The sequence below is a fragment of the Mirounga angustirostris genome, unplaced genomic scaffold, assembly GCF_029215605.1.
Source record: "Mirounga angustirostris isolate CCGP_5_RB_7025 unplaced genomic scaffold, mMirAng1.0.hap1 SCAF_6, whole genome shotgun sequence".
Classification (NCBI taxonomy): Eukaryota; Metazoa; Chordata; class Mammalia; order Carnivora; family Phocidae; genus Mirounga; species Mirounga angustirostris.
In genome coordinates, this window is record NW_026991714.1 from 78,354,269 (window position 1) to 78,370,687 (window position 16,419).

Consider the following 16,419-nt stretch of genomic DNA (forward strand, 5'->3'; position numbering starts at 1 on the left):
GACGGCATCTTTGTTACATGGAGTCCGATCTTCAGAGAAGGGCTTAGGGGCTGGAGCTGTCATAGGACCCGGGTATAGTCAGAGATTTATATCAAAGGATGTTTAAATTTCTTTTCAAAATGTCACACAGAGTGAATGAAAATGAACGAAATGATCACTAATATGGGATAAATACATTGTGGTACACCCATACGACATAATGTTATGCATCCTTTTTAGAATAATATTTAGAGGAACAGAAAATGGGGAAAATGGGAATGTATTGTTATATTACTAAGAGGAAAAAGGTATGAGCTTTGTAATCCCACATTTGTGTAAAACTATGTAAATTTTAGAAGTCTAGCATATAGGGGTGCCTGGCTGGTTCCCGTGGTGGAGTGTGTGACTCTTGATCTTGGGATTGTAGGTTCGAGCCCCATGTTGGGTGTAGAGATTACTTAAAAATAAAATTTTAAAAAGTCTACAATATAAAAATATTTGAACTTACTTTGGAGTTTTTCAGTGGTAAGATTAGAGGTGTTTTGTATTACTTTTTGTATCCTTTTTTTTTGTATTTTCAAGTGTATAAAACTATGGAAAAATTAGTGATCATAAAAATTGCAGTTAGCCTATGAGTTACAATAAAACAGCAGATTATATTAAAGAAAGATTTAGCAAAAACAGTTTAATAATATTTCATTTCCTAATGTTACTATAAATTTATTAACTGAGAAGTAGAAGTATTGATATATTTTCTAATTAATGTGCTTGTATAAAGGTATTGTTTAATTTTTTTTTTTACAACAGAAAACATTTCTCAATATTTTTTCCTGTTCTTTGCATACATAAATTGTTGGTCCCAGAGAATTTTTGCATACAAGTTACTATACTTCACCATTTGTACCTTTTTTTTTTTAAACAAATAAATGGTATCTAGTTAGTCTACGCATCACTGTTAAATTTACTTGGAAAAATGCAATGTGACATCCACTGTTGTTCATCCCAAAACAAAAGGGCCATGAAATGTTTTGTTTCCCCTTAATGGTTGATTTGGATGACACACTGGAAACGATCAATTGTGTAAGAACTGAGCTCTGCAGTAAAAAACGGGAAAAGTATAATGCACATCATAGTCATTGGAATAGTGTTATATATATATCTACAATTATAAAATCAGTGCAAAATTTTCCCTTATTAAACATACACTATCATGGCCATCCAGTGAAGTTAACAATGCCATCAACTCAGGCACAAGAAATGTTGATTAGCTTCCTGCAACAGGAATGTCTTCTTTACCAAATTAAACCAGTCAATATGTTCTCTCTCGAAATTCTTCCGAACTTTCCCTGAAATCTTATGAAGAAAATCCTATATTTAAAAAAGTTGGCCCCTCGGAATTTGATGTTAAAATCTGATGCAATGTTTAAACTATCAGTTGTTGGCATTCAATTAAAAATTTTTGATTATAATAAAGCAATTGGGGAAAATGTGTTGTATAACAGTGTTCAAGGTCAAGATTAGGGTCAAGGTTAAGCTGAAATCCAAGGTCTGATTTTATTTATTTTTTAAAATATTTTTTAAAAAGTTTTTATTTACTTGAGCGAGAGCGAGAGAGAGGGTGCACACAATGCAGGGGTGTGGAGGGGCAGAGGGAGAGGGAGAAGTTCGATTTCAGGACCCTGAGATCATGACCTGACCCAAAGGCAGACACTTAACCAACTGAGCCACTCAGGTGCCCCCCAAGATCTGATTTTAAATGCTAGTGATTAAATAAGTGTTTGTGCCCATACTGGAACATATCTTTAGGAAATACACTGTAGGAACATAAACTGGTGAATCCATGTAAAATGATCTTAACCCAGGTCCAGAATATCAACTGGTTATCAAGGTGTTTCCATGGATTGTGAATAATGGAGACATATTACTTTGCTTATACAACCTTTTCACAGATTATAAAACTTTCAGATTTAGGGAAAGTGATGGGAGAATGGTTATTGTGAATATCATTTTGTGTCATACTTACGAGTCTAGCAAGAACTATCCCAGTGGTACAGTGGGGATAAGAGGAAAAGGAAGGCCATATCAGTGGAAGAGGCCTGTCAGATACCTTAGATGTTTCTGGTACAAGAATTTATTCAGCCCATATGGACTGAACATCCTTCCAGTGCTCAGCACTTTGACAGGTTCTATCTCGGATTACAAAGGGGAATTGGCAATACGGATGCAAGAGAAGCTCAGAGCCCAATTAGGGACAGGAAGATGAACATATAGACAGTGCAGGATTTCAGTTCCATAAATACTTCGTAAGTAATGGCAGAGAAGCTGACTCAGGGGACTCAGAATTCTTACATGAGGCAAAAAACTTGGACCAATATGTTAATGGATATGTAGGCATTTTCCAGGCATAACAGAGGTGAAGGCATTCTAAGCAAAGAGGAGAACATAGGCTAGCCTAATGGCCCAGTAACACAAAAGATCTTAACATGTGTAATAACTGAGAATACCAACCCGCTTTGGAATGTTAGCTGTGTGAGTGTGTAGGGTTGGATATGTTTGGAGAATTTCCTGAAGTCAGATACTGGAGGGCCTCTTCTTCTCACTGAAATGTATCTGGATTTTAATCTCAAGACAAAGGGAGCGTGTCTATGGGAAATGTTTACACAAAAAGTAAAATATTCATATTTGTGTGTTAGAAAGGACTCCAACAGGAAGAGCAATGACCTACCAGAAGGGAGCAATGCTGGAGTCGAGAGTCTATTACAATGTTAATTGCAATAGTTTGGGTATAAAATCACAGGGCCAAATAGTAGTCATGGCAAGGTAAAGAATAGGATTGGTTTTGTTTGGTTTTAAAAAAAAAAGAGAGAGGGAGGGTGCATGTGCACAGGGGGTTGGGGGGCAGAGGGAGAGGGAGAGAGAATCTTAAGCAGGCTCCTCACCCAGTGTAGAGACTGATGCTGGGCTCCATCTCATGACACTGAGATCATGACCTGAGCCAAAATCAAGAGTTGGATGCTTAACTGACAGAGCTATCCAGGTGCCCTAAGAATAGGATTGTTTTAAAGGACGTTAGGTGATGGAATTGTCTGGATTGATCACTCATTTTGGTTAAAGAGGCAAGGGAACTAGGAAAATGACTCAGAAATGCCAATGGGCAACTGCATAGTGGTGATTACCGGTGGTCAAAAGAGTGGGATTAAAAATTAAGTTCAAATTTGGACTTACAAAATTGTAACTGCTGTTAGAATGCTATTAACTCATTCCTTCAAACGACATTTAGAGAGCACTCCGGGGATCTCTCTACTAAGTGTCGGCTATCACAAGGGAGATAGTGAGGAACTAAGGGGCTGTCTACATGGGCATAAAGGAGCTACTGAAATGAAGATTTTGAAAATGGATGAATTAAAAAGGACAAATTAAGAAAACAGAATTCAGGGCGCCTGGGTGGCTCAGTTGGTTAAGCGACTGCCTTCGGCTCAGGTCATGATCCTGGAGTCCCGGGATCGAGTCCCGCATCGGCCTCCCTGCTCGGCAGGGAGTCTGCTTTGCCCTCTGACCCTATCCCCTCTCATGTGTTCTCTCTCATTCTCTCTCTCTCAAATAAATAAATAAAATCTTAAAAAAAAAAAAAGAAAACAGAATTCAGAAGAATGAGAGGGCATTAGATAAATAACAGTGGTTTTCTAACTTTTTTTGACTGTGGCCCCTAATAATAAACACATTTTACCTTTGACCCAACACATCTACATACAAATATAAATGAAACAAAGGCTTTATAAAAAGTAATGATGGGATATACTCTGACATTTTTTTTATTTTCTCATGTTTCATTTAAAAATGCTGCTGGCAATCTACTAAGCTGATTTTATGATTGATTTAGAGGTCACCCTTGAAGTTTGAACAACACTGACAGGGAACTCAGATGGAAAGACGAGTTTTGTTCAGCATCCAGCTGAACACAAAAGTCTTGAGTGTCAGGAGCAATGTGATTGAGTTGCCTTTCTCATTAGCAGGCAAAAGAGAATCTGAACAAAGGGAGAGGGCCCTCTCTACTAATTAAGTGGCTTTTCCTTACTCTACACAGCCCCTGAGGATCTTCCAGCTCATAGCATAAAGGAAAGAATGAGATTAAAGTCCATGATCCAGTTACTTTTTAAAGTTCAAAAAAATAAATAAATAAATAAACACCTTGGGTAATACAGTCTAAGCTTGTAGTTGATCTCTCGAAGAAATTGATAAGCAGGGGCATCATTCAATTCAACTAACATTTATTTGTGTCCTCCTTTGTGCCCTCCTTTGTGTTAATTTCCCACGGAGAGTTTAACAAAACTGAAATAAACAACCTGGAACTGCTTCTATACAATGAGCTCTTCCTTGCCTTAAACTTACTATTTCTATCTTGCAACTTATCTTATGTGCTTCCTCCTTGAGGCAGCTGGAGATGGAGAGAGAGAGCAAGAGCTTGCACACATGCGAGCAGAGGGAGGGGCAGAGGGAGAGGGCGAGAGAATCTCAAGCAGACTCTGTGCTGAGCGCAGAGCCTGATTCAGGGCTCGATCTCATGACCCCAAGATCATGACCTGAGCCAAAACCAAGAGTGGGACACTTAACCAACTGAGCCACCCAGGTGCCCCAAGACTCTAACATTTCTATAACTTGTTTAATGTATTTTAATAGACAAACACTAGGAATATTGAGACATTGAAATACAGCTGTAATTACTCTACTATAAGAGTGCTACCCCTTGCAGGATGGGGACTCAATGATACTTTGTCCACAATTTTTACTTTGGCAGAAATCCTTTATTTTTGCTCTTTATATGGAGTAGTGGAAAAAGGCAAAATTAGCACTGATGAGCTATTCATGTTCTTCCACCTCAGCACTGTTTTTGCCTCACTGTCAAAAAGCCATTAGACATTATCATTTGACTACATTATTTTTTAATCTAGGTTATTTAAAAGAGCTAAATTTAAAAATCCACTAACAAGAATGGCTGCAAAATCTTTTGTAGCACAGTTTCTATCATGCACTGACTTTTACATCAATGACATGAAAGTTAAATGATCTTGATTTGGGAAAGCCACCGAAATCATGTAGTCAGAGAACCTAGAAAGTAGGTAAGTTTTCAAACATGAAGCTATGCTTCAAGAAAAGAAAAAAAATATATTTTTAAAGGAATGCATAGCTATGACATTTTTCATTTCCCCAAGAGGAATGGATGACTTTATCTATCACTGCAATCTAAGTAATTGGAATTTAATATCCATTTATTTGCTGAGCTTAAAAGGTCATTATAGCACATCCAAAAATCACTAAAAATGATTGACTCACTTTCCAGTTGGAAAACAGGCTCAGCACAGTCTATGGATGATACTTTGTTTATCCAATTTTTTACTTGTTCCTTTCATCACAAGCTCTAAGTGCACATCCAATACTACATTCTTAATTAAGTAATGTATATGAATCAATGACTGTTTCTACAACAAACTTTCACATGATTACATAATACAAGCGCAACACATCCATGCTACTCCATGCTCCAGCAGAGAGAACTTCAACCTCGATTGAAGAATAAAAAATTGGAATTCCTTCTCTTCTCTCTGTGTTATTTTTTCCCCTTTGGGTCTCATGGTGTGCAAGTTTTCTGTCCCCCTTAGCCCCTATAACCCCTCTCTGTGCAGTCTGATGATGCACAAAATAGTCTTGAGGATTTCTCCTTTAGATCCTAGAGCACCTACAAATAATCTTACAATGAATAAAGAAAACAAGATAGGAAACACATGAACCATTTTCAAACAAAGACTGTGATGTTTACCAAAATTTTCATTTCTGGAAGTGATCAAAATATGGAGTTTTGACGAGTAAGAATTTCCAACTATATAATCAAAAACTATGCTTTCGAGAAAGTTCAATGAAAGAATTCTTTTTGCTATAAAAAGCAAATGCTTTTATGTAAAGTTAAATTTAGTAAATTACTATTTGTGTATATATATATGTCACTATAAATATATATATAAATAAATTATATATATGTATATATTTGCATAAACACACACACACACTTGACTCCCTCATCCATACCTCTTGCTCCCCACTCCCCAGTGGCTACCTAGAAAAACTCCATGAGGACAGGGATTTTGTTTCAAGAAACAAAAATCTATGCCCACTGCATAGAAGGAGGTCCAGAAATATTTGTTGAATGAATAAAGGGAATACCTGAGTTCTTCAGCTTCAAATATTTAACTAATGTAATTTAAATCATGATTTTCTTTCAGATTATTTAGTCCCCTCAAGTTTTAAATGACTTCAACATATTATAAATACCTTCTTTATTTAAAAGCAAATGTTAAAACCATTACTTCTTCAAAACTACCTCTGCTTCCCAAGCTTATTTTTTATTACATTTATGTGTTCTTTTTGGGGGGAAATAGATCTGTTGAGTGCACATCTAAAAGGAGAGTAAAACAGTGTTAATACCTGTCCATCAGAGAGAGAGGCAAAATATGAGACAAATCAACAAAATTCTTTTCAACTAACTGAGTTGAAAAGAGAGAATGTGAAAGCATTTGGTGAGGTGTACAGAAGATACGTGTTGAGACCAAGCATTTTGATCTCAATTTTATGGAAGCAATCAATTTCACTATGAAACACATGCCGATTTCATGGCATATATACTGACCATTCATATGAAAAAAAGTAAGACCTAAGAAAATATGTCGAATAAGATATTATTTAACTTTAAGGATAAACTGTCCAGTCTTAAAAATGCATTTTCAATGCATTTTCCTGAAAGACACCTGCTTGTATCTGTCACTGAGGACACATTTCAAATAAGTGCAGATTCTCATTTTTATTCATATCGGTTGTTGCAGAAGGATAAAAGAGGAAACCTTTAATTATAATTTTATAAGCTATTTATTTTCTAGGATATGAAATAATCATGGCTGAAAACCTGAAGTGTATTATACTTTCAAAATTAATTTTATTTCAAAAATCAAATTAGTTTTCTACATTCATAAAATACGATATGCTTCCATATGTATGTGACCATCCTGCAGGGAAGAGGCTGTTACAAATTTAGGTTATGTAAGTATGCATGTGAATCAGTAGTGTACAATGCATATTATACATCTCCTTTGTAAAAAGAAGGTGACAAGTCTGTCCCTGCACAGCAGTTGTGAAGATGACATGATGATGTGGCACAATTTGAGATGAAACCCCACTGCATAGTTACCAGCTCAGTAGATGGTTGTCACCATTATTATTTTACTATATGTCAACATACAACTGTAAGTTCTTTAGCTAAAAAGAATGTCAGAAAATAGTCACAGAGATATTCTAATCTTCAAATACGTAAAATAAAGACAAAAAGTTATCAGGAAACAATCTGGAAATTTTTCAAGTGTTACCTTTGGGAATAACAAAAAAAAAAAAAAAACCAAACAAACAACCCACTTCTTTCAATAATATATTATTCTTGCTGTATTGCTCTCTACTTACTGGAGCCTATCAAAGCTCTAATATTGTGATTACAGTAGTCCTAAATTTCTACATTAGTCCTATATTTCTGCTTACACAACTGGATGAATATTCATTAGTCCTACATTAGTCCTATATTTCTGCTTACACAACTGGATGAATATTCTTGATATATGATTCATTCAAACATTATCCCTCTTTGCTAGAAGCATGTCAATCTAAAATAGCTCATGCATTGAAAACTGTCAGCCCATTTTCCTCTCTTAAATACGTATTTACTGGCTTAATGCTTTCCACTTACCTATCTACAGCCATCTGTGAAAGCTGAATGGCTTGAGATACCATGTGTTACTTAGCGTTCTTCGTAGTTAGCCTGCATTGACTCCTCTGTATATGACTGATGTACATTAAGTAACAAAGATGAATGTTGAGTGTTAAAATACTGGTTTAGTGGACCCAATGGTCTTTTCTGTTAAAATTGTATTATTCAAGAATAAACATTAAACTAAATGATTTGAAGTCTGCTTCTGAGTTATATACAGCCACTAAAATAAGTTTCAGATAAAATTTCTTGTGGCTACATAACGAGGGTTTTGTTTACTGACTTAGAGGGGGTTTTTTGATTTGGTTATTTTTCCTTGTATTTCTTTAAAAAAAAAGATTTAGTTATTTATTTTAGAGAAATAGAGAGAGAGAACATGCATGTAGGTGGAGAAGAGCAGAGGGAGAGGGAGAGAATCTTCAGCAGACCCCGAGCTGAGTGTGGAGCCCGATGCAGGGCTCAATCTCAGGACCCGAGATCATGACCCGAGCCTAAACCAAGAGTTAGACACTTAACCAACTGAGCCATCCAGGTGCCCTCATCTCTGTATTTCTAAAAAAGATAGCTGAAACCTATAAGAATGTTAAATTACTCAATACACACATTCCACCTTCCCCTATTCAGGTTAATAGTACTTATCTTCCATGGATGTGTATAAAATCCAACTCCTTCAAAAGGACACTCATAAAGTCACAAATAAATTTTTTTAAAGACTTCATTTATTTATTTGAGACAAAAAGAATGAGAGAGAGAGAGCACATGAGAGGGGGGAGGGACAGAGGGAGAAGCAGGCTCCCCACTGAGCAGGGAGCCCGATGCGGGACTCGATCCAGGGACTCCAGGATCATGACCTGAGCCGAAGGCAGTCGCTTAACCAACTGAGCCACCCAGGTGCCCCAGCCACAAATAATTTTTGAGATAGACATCACAAATATATTATGGCCATGGAAATAAGTAGGGCAACATGAGAATCCATTCGTTTGGATGAGCACCATCACTCTGCTTTTTCTTTTTATTACACCCTAAATCTTAATACAAGATTTCAAGATGTGAATGTTGACCATGCTGAAGGACTGAAAGTATGGAACAATGCAGAGCCCTGTGGAAAGAGGTCAGAAGAAGCACCAAGGTCATCTCTCACCAAGGTTCCCAAGCACACGTACATGGAATGAGGGCTGTTAGCTAGGAATGCACCTCCAAAACTTTTACACTCAAAAGCCTCCTCACAACCATGACTGTTCTCATCATGCACAAACTCTTAAAGGCTAATGCTATTGCAAAAATAAACAGGAAGAATAACAGCAGTGTACAAAGCAACTACTGAGAATATTACAATCTGAATTATAAACAAGTTAGGTTACATTTATATGTGAAAGACTCTATGGGTACTATTATGGATGGACATAGAGCTGGACTGACCAAGCACCATCACTGTTCCAGGTGGTTTATAGTTAACATGTGAGGCAAGGAGACTTGGCTTTTTGTTCTGAGTGATACCTGGCAGCCAGGCAATTAGCTCTTGGCGCAGATCACTGCCCCAAATTATCAGTATTTCCCACCTTGGGGAAAAAATGATGACTCATTTGAAATATGCCACCCAGTACAACCACTGAATTTTGTCCAATATGAGCCCAAAGGACAATACCTTAAGTTTATTTATAACAAGAATAAGCATACAATATGGTTTGGACTACATGACCATAGAATTGAAAAAGCAAGCCCTTCCTCCCCATCGTTTTGTGACATATGTTCTGCATTTCCACTTCTTTTCTTCTTTTTTCCCTATTTTTCTAGAAAAGAAAATTATTTTAAATGTGGTAACAGTCCAATCTTCATAACAAATTAAACACTGAGCTGATATGCCTGATAGGCCTAAAAAGGCTAATGGATTTTTTTAAAGTCAGGATGCCATATTTAAGTTATGTTTGCATTTTATGATTTGATTTATTCATTTGTCTCTTTTGAAATTCTGGATCTAACAAAGTAAATCTTATAATTGGGCACATTTCTAAAAGTCCCCTAAATATAACATATGGCAAGAAAGACATTTTCAGAATCAGAGAATCTCTGATTTAAATTACTTTAAAACTGCATTATATAATAATTTGTGATTATATCTTCACAGCTCTTGATGCAGGTATTGGCTACCATTCCTTGCCAGATGCTCTGGTAAACCATTCTAACCAAAGCAGTATGAAGTATATTTTAATTATTTCCCTTCCCCCCACCGAAACTGAGACTTTAAAAGGTTCAGTGACTAGGTTCCACCATAAATTAATAAATGGTTTTGAACCTAGGGCTTTCTGATCCCAAAATCTGTGGTGGTCACCATAATCCCACACTCATCCAGTGAATAACAACCATTAATGCTGATTAGTTACTAAGCTCAAAAGCTCCTAAGTGCTTGTCTCTACTAACTCATGTAATCCATAAAACAACCCTATGAGATAATTTTATTATTAGACCCATTTTACAGGTGAGTAAACAAAGGCACAAGGAGATTAAGTGACTTGTCCAACATTGCAAAGCTGGAAAATGAAAGAATTGGGTTGCAATCCCAGTCTGACTCTAGACAGCCCCTCATACCTAAGGACTATACGATGATATTACCAACTGAATATGTTACCTGTTATTAAGGTTTTTGTCTCACCTAAATGCAAACACTTGATTCATGTAATAAACCATTGCCCCTTCAATAATAATCATATCAATTTCTGGCGAATAATTTGCAAACCAGTCTCATTGCACTGGCCTGGTTATATAACAACTTGTTTAATTTTAGTGAAAAAGTCTTTCTCAATCTTACTAAATATATTTGTTAAGATTTTTATTTTCAATCTTTTACTTTAAACTGAGTAGCTATATTCTGTTAACAAAAAAGAATGGTTATATGAGGTACTGAAGAGATAGCAGTGAAAAGGAATTAAATGTATTAAACCAAATGATTAATATCTGATTGAATTTCTATATCATTTCCTTAGTATCCTGAAATTAAACTATACATAAAAAGTATCTAGTGTATCTTTTCTCCTCCAAGTGTAAATACCCAAAATTAAGTCTAATAAGAAATTATCCTGGAGATCAGGAGCAGAAACACAATTCTTACAGTTGGTGGGGACTGGTGTGTGCAGTGTGGTGAGAAACATGTTCCTCAAAATTTAAATATAATTTTCTCAAATACGAGAAATTCATTTGAGTCATGAATTAAAATTAAGTATGATTTTATAATTTATATTTTAGAGGAAAAACACACAAAATATCAAGCTGTTTTAACCAACTTAAAAAGCAAAGTATATGGGGATTAAGGAGTGCGTTCGTTGTGATGAGCAGGGGGTAATATACGGAAATGTTGAATCACTAAATTGTACACCCGAAACTAATGTTACACTGTATGTTAACATGACTGGAATTTAAATTAAAAAACTTTAAAAAAAAGCAAAGTATGATCACAACTTTTATCCAATTCCTTATCAGAAATATGAGTCAACCACAGCCATACCATTTTTATGGGGTTTGCAGTTAACTAATAATTTCACATTATTATCTTACTGGACCTATAAAGTAATCTTATGAATTAGGTAAAGCAGAAATTCTTCCTCTCATTTTGCAGATGGAGGAAACTGAGGCTTGGACTATACACGGATATACTATATCTTCATGTTATAAGGAACTGGTCAGATGATGTATCAGATTAAGGTTTTCAGACATAGTATAATTCCCTTTCCATTACACCATAAACATCACGTGTCAATTACCATGTGACACTTGGGTAAGTGAAAGCATTATCAGATATCCTGTTGGTTAAAACTATAATAAAATCGAACCGTTTCTAAACATTACATTAGATGAAATTTTTATGCTGCCAGATTTATATGATATTAAACAATCAAAAGCCATTGCAACTTTCCAGTGACATTTTTGTACTCAGTTAAAGGAGAGGTAAAATTCAATTCTTCTAAACTCTGCTATGAAGATGCATACATACTAAGGGTACTAATAGACATACACACACATAACAGATACATTTTAACCTGTTCTTTCATTTCGCAATTGGTTGGCACACAACCAGAATAAATCTAGCCATATTCACAACATCAACACCAACACATGTATTTGCACATTTTTCATTGTAAATGTATACACTCTGTTGAAGATCTCAATATAACCACATAAATGATAATGTATAGATAATACCTAATAGTGAAGGGGCTTCGAGGCGTACATCACGACAGGGATGCTTAAAGTTCCGTCAATCCACAGCTCACTGAGCAACTCGTAACCGAAATGTGTGCCATCACCATTCAGATCTAAAAAAAAAACACAAAGAGATAGCAAAGTTAATAAATATTATTTCATATCATTCATAGAAGAGTATCTTTCCAATACACAGCATTAAAAAAAAATGTTTGACAATCCAGCAGAGGGGCCTTAATTCACACATCTCTGTTTTCTCCACAATGCATAGTATAGCCATGGAAACACACTATGCTGTCAATAAAGAAGTCTGATTAGGAAGTAGTAGATTTAGTAGTAAATTGGTATGACATTACTGGAAGGCTATACATTTATCAATAAAGAACAAAATAGGGGCACCTGGGTGGCTCAGTCAGTTGAGCATTCGAGTCTTGACTTCAGCTCAGGTCACGATCTCTGGGTCGTGAGATCAAGCCCCGCATCGGGCTCTGTACTGGGCGTGAAGCCTGCTTAAGATTCTCTCTCCTTATCCATCTGCCTCTCCCCACTGCCCCCCCTAACTCTATTTCCCTCTCTCTTAAAAAAAAAAAAAAAGAACAAAACAAACAAAAGGCATGTAGAATTATTTTTAGGTCCTATGTATTGAACATCCTATCATGCCTGTGTATGACTTTTTTTTAGTCTTTCACAACAAAGCTGCAACATAAATAGTTTCCTCATTTACAACATTCAAGGTTCAGAATAGTAGAGTGACTGGCCCCAGACTCTGACCTCCAGAGCCATGCTCTTCCACCATATCATGTGGAGTGTCCAGGTACATGCGTCACCATCATCCCACGCCTACTTGTACTCCATACATCCTCCAATATGAGTAACAGATACAAAGAGGATCACAGAAAGATGAATCTCCTTGATCTCTGCCTCCCCTGTAGTTCTCTGGAAGACAAGCATGGTATTCTGCTCATCACTGTATGGAGTGCTATAGAGTGAGATTTCATTTTGGGATTTAGTGCCTGGCACATGTAAATATTTGCTGAGTAAAGGAACAAATAAATGGCAACAACCAAAGTGGGAATTGGCATATCATTTTGGTCTAAATTCACGCTCTTGTTTGATCGATCCTTTCATTTACTTGCCAAAGTTATCTTCCTGTTTGCAACATAATCTCAAGGGCAAAAAGGAGAATAAGTAATCTGAAAAATCATGTGAATTAAGGTCAAATATGTTCACTCGAAGAATTATGAAGTGATCAGTAGTCAGTTTAATTTACTTGAATTGGAGAGGTTCATGAAGAACAGCGAAAGGTTAAAAACAAAGAAATTTTCCAGGGAAAAAGAATTCGCCTTTCATTCCCAGATCAGATACCATCTTGCTGACAGAACCTAACCACCTTCCCCTATGACCAGATCCTTTTGTGCAGTCCTCCTCTCGCACAAAGACAGGGGCAAACAGAAATGACCAAAGGTTCCAGGAAGGAACTAGCAAAAGCTGCTCTGGATTAGAGATGCTGTCGTGAAGGAGCTACATCAGACAGCCCAGTGGTCAGACCCCAGTTGACCCCACCGAAGACGCAGTGAGTACAGCTGGAGCACAGTCGGTCTCGAGCAGAGAGAGGCTGGCAAACTGCAGCCTTCCGCCTGTTTTTGAGCTAAGAATGGGTCCCACATTTTTAAATCGTTGAAAGGAATCAAAAGAAGCCTGCAAATTATTTGCAATTCAAATTTCAGAGTCTATAAATAAAGTTTTATTGGGACACAGCCACAGCCATTCATTTACATCTCGTGTCTGGCTGCTTTTGGGCTACAATGGGAGTTGAGGGGTGGTCACAAATAGCATGACCCGCAAAGTCTAAAATATAGACTATCTGACCTTTTATTGAAATGGTTGGCTGGCTTCTGGTCTAGAGAGTTGTTAGTTCTCCTTTTGGAGGGGATGTTATTAGGGAAAGAAGGTGCTTTTGGGTAGACTGGAAGCAAGAGATAGGAATCCAATCCTCCCAGAAGATGGGGAGTCCAAGGGGCAATGCAACAGCTGCATGGAGTATGGCCAGGCCTTTTGGGGGGCTTTTCCCTGGAGGAGGCGCCAAAAAGGTGAGACTCAGCCACACTCAATCTGGCACACAGGCTGGGCCAATGAACATGGATGGAGAAAGCTGGCCACCATCACCTCAAGATGTTCTCACTGGCCATACCAAAGGATGGGTAAAGGGGTGATGAAGATAAGCAAAACAAAGCATAACGCCTATAAAAAATAATCTGTTGTGATGAGCCCTGGGTGTTGTATGTAATTGCTGAATTACTAAATTGTACACCAGAAACTAATATTACACCGTACGTTAACTAACTGGCATTTAAATAAAAACTTAAAGGGGCGCCTGGGTGGCTCAGTCAGTTAAGTGTCTGCCTTCGGCTCAGGTAATGATCTCAGGGTCCTGGGACTGAGACCCGCATCGGGCTCCCTGCTCAGCGGGAGTCTGCTTCTCCTTCTCCCTCTGCTCCTCCCCACTGCTCATGTTCTCTCTCTCTCTCTTTTAAATAAATAAATAAAATCTTTTAAAATAAATAAAAACTTAAAAAACTTAAAAATCCTATTTTATTTATTTATTTATTTAATTTTATTTATTTATTTGACAGAGAGAGAGACACAGAGAGAGAGGGAACACAAGCAGGAGGAGTGGGAGAGGGAGAAGCAGGCTTCCCGCGAAGCAGGGAGCCCGATGCGGGGCTCGATCCCAGGACCCTGGGATCATGACCTGAGCTGAAGGCAAACGCTTAATGACTGAGCCACCCAGCCGCCCCTAAAAATCCTATTTTAAAGAAAAGAATCTGCTATGTAGCATAAAAAAAAAAACATGTTGTCTTTATGAAGAAGAAACATTCACATTTGAAAGACACCAAATAAAGTGAAAAATAAATTTTGTAGAACATTCATTCTGTACTCTCAATGAAGTTTGAGACAAAACAATGAAATCCTGAAGATTTATCTTCACAGAAGTTAATTAAACCCAAATTAGTGAGAAGCCATTTAAGTGGTTTCCCATTTAACTATTAATTGCTATCTTGGTGAAGAGATGAGGGGTTCTGATCTCAAAGACTTGGCTCTGAACACCAAATCCACCATATTCTTGCTGTATGACCTTGAACAACTTCATACTCAAAGTCTCATTTCCATCACCTCTAAAACAGGGTTATTCTAAAACTTATAAGAAAAAATACACATAAGATGCCCAGCATACCGCCTGTCACATGGGAAGTGTGTGGTATTTACCTGCTTCCTATCTTCTTTCAGGTATAGCCCTGTTTACCTTCCCACCCTCCTGTCCTAATATTCAGCCATCCACCATGCCGATTACAGCTATACGAAAAAGGCTGCTGCAGAGGTAGGTCTCTCCTGACTTTGCATTTTCGGCTTTCTTTGGGTAGATTACACTTTTTAACATTGAGCCGTTTTCTAATCGCACTGATAAATTGGTATTCACTTGAAAAAATGTTTAATTCATTAGTGAATTTTGTAGCCATCCTTAATCCCTTGGGCAGAATTATACAGGCACAACCTTTTGTGCATAAATCTATTATTATAAGTCTTAGTGTATTCTCTGTTAACATGTGTCTTTCCCCGGAGGCTATATCTTGAGCACCTTCATTGATATGATGTGATATCAAAATGACCCACTATAGTCTCATGGAGAAGACAAACGTGTAACACACACAGATGTACATGTGCACGCACGTGCGCACGCACACACACACACACATCCCACATACATTTCTGCTTGCCTATTACGGCTTAGCAGTGGAGACCACACCTGAGTCTTTTGACTCTTGTGGAACAGACAACACCTCCTTCATGCCAACTGCAACCTGAGTGTAACAGTGACTTCAGAAACGCTTGGTGCACAAGGCATCTGTTATTTGTTGAAAGCATAAATGAAGAATGAACACAAGAAGAATGCAAAAGCAAACCCGGTAAGGATCTGGTGTATAAAAAATGAACACTTAGCACATTCTCGGGGGCACTGACTGCTTAATTATCCTGGAAGTCCATTTGGAAATATGCACAAAATAGTATACATCTCTTTATCTTACTGATTTGGGCAAATCAACTTCAGGAGTAGTTCTCAATGATGATCTTCCCCACTTCTCGAACATCTACTATGTGCCAGACTCTGGTGGGTACAGCCTCAAGGTCAGCCATTTCCAGCCTTATTTTTTTCAGAGGAGGAAGTTAAAGGTGAGTAAAGAGTAGGAAGTTTTTTCTTGACTAATGTCACACAGACAGTAGAAACTTAAGTGTATCAAATTCCAGGCATTTCCGTAAAACAAACTAAGCTTGGTGTCTACTTTGTTGAAAGAGGCTCTTAACAGAATACTTGCTGTATAAATAGTCAATCAGTGGTGGTTATTGTTACTACTCATTATAACCCAACAAAAGGGAAACAGTTTATC

General features: G+C 37.2%; 1 protein-coding gene across 1 annotated transcript in view; it reads right to left on the reverse strand.

Annotated features, from left to right (window-relative positions):
- Nucleotides 1-16,419, reverse strand: part of CHRM3 (cholinergic receptor muscarinic 3) — a 485,324-nt gene that overhangs the window by 334,865 nt on the left and 134,040 nt on the right. The window contains exon 2 of the mRNA XM_064594586.1: nucleotides 11,975-12,087. The gene's annotated coding sequence lies outside the window, so the exon portion shown is untranslated. The remainder of the gene's footprint in view (nucleotides 1-11,974; nucleotides 12,088-16,419) is intronic.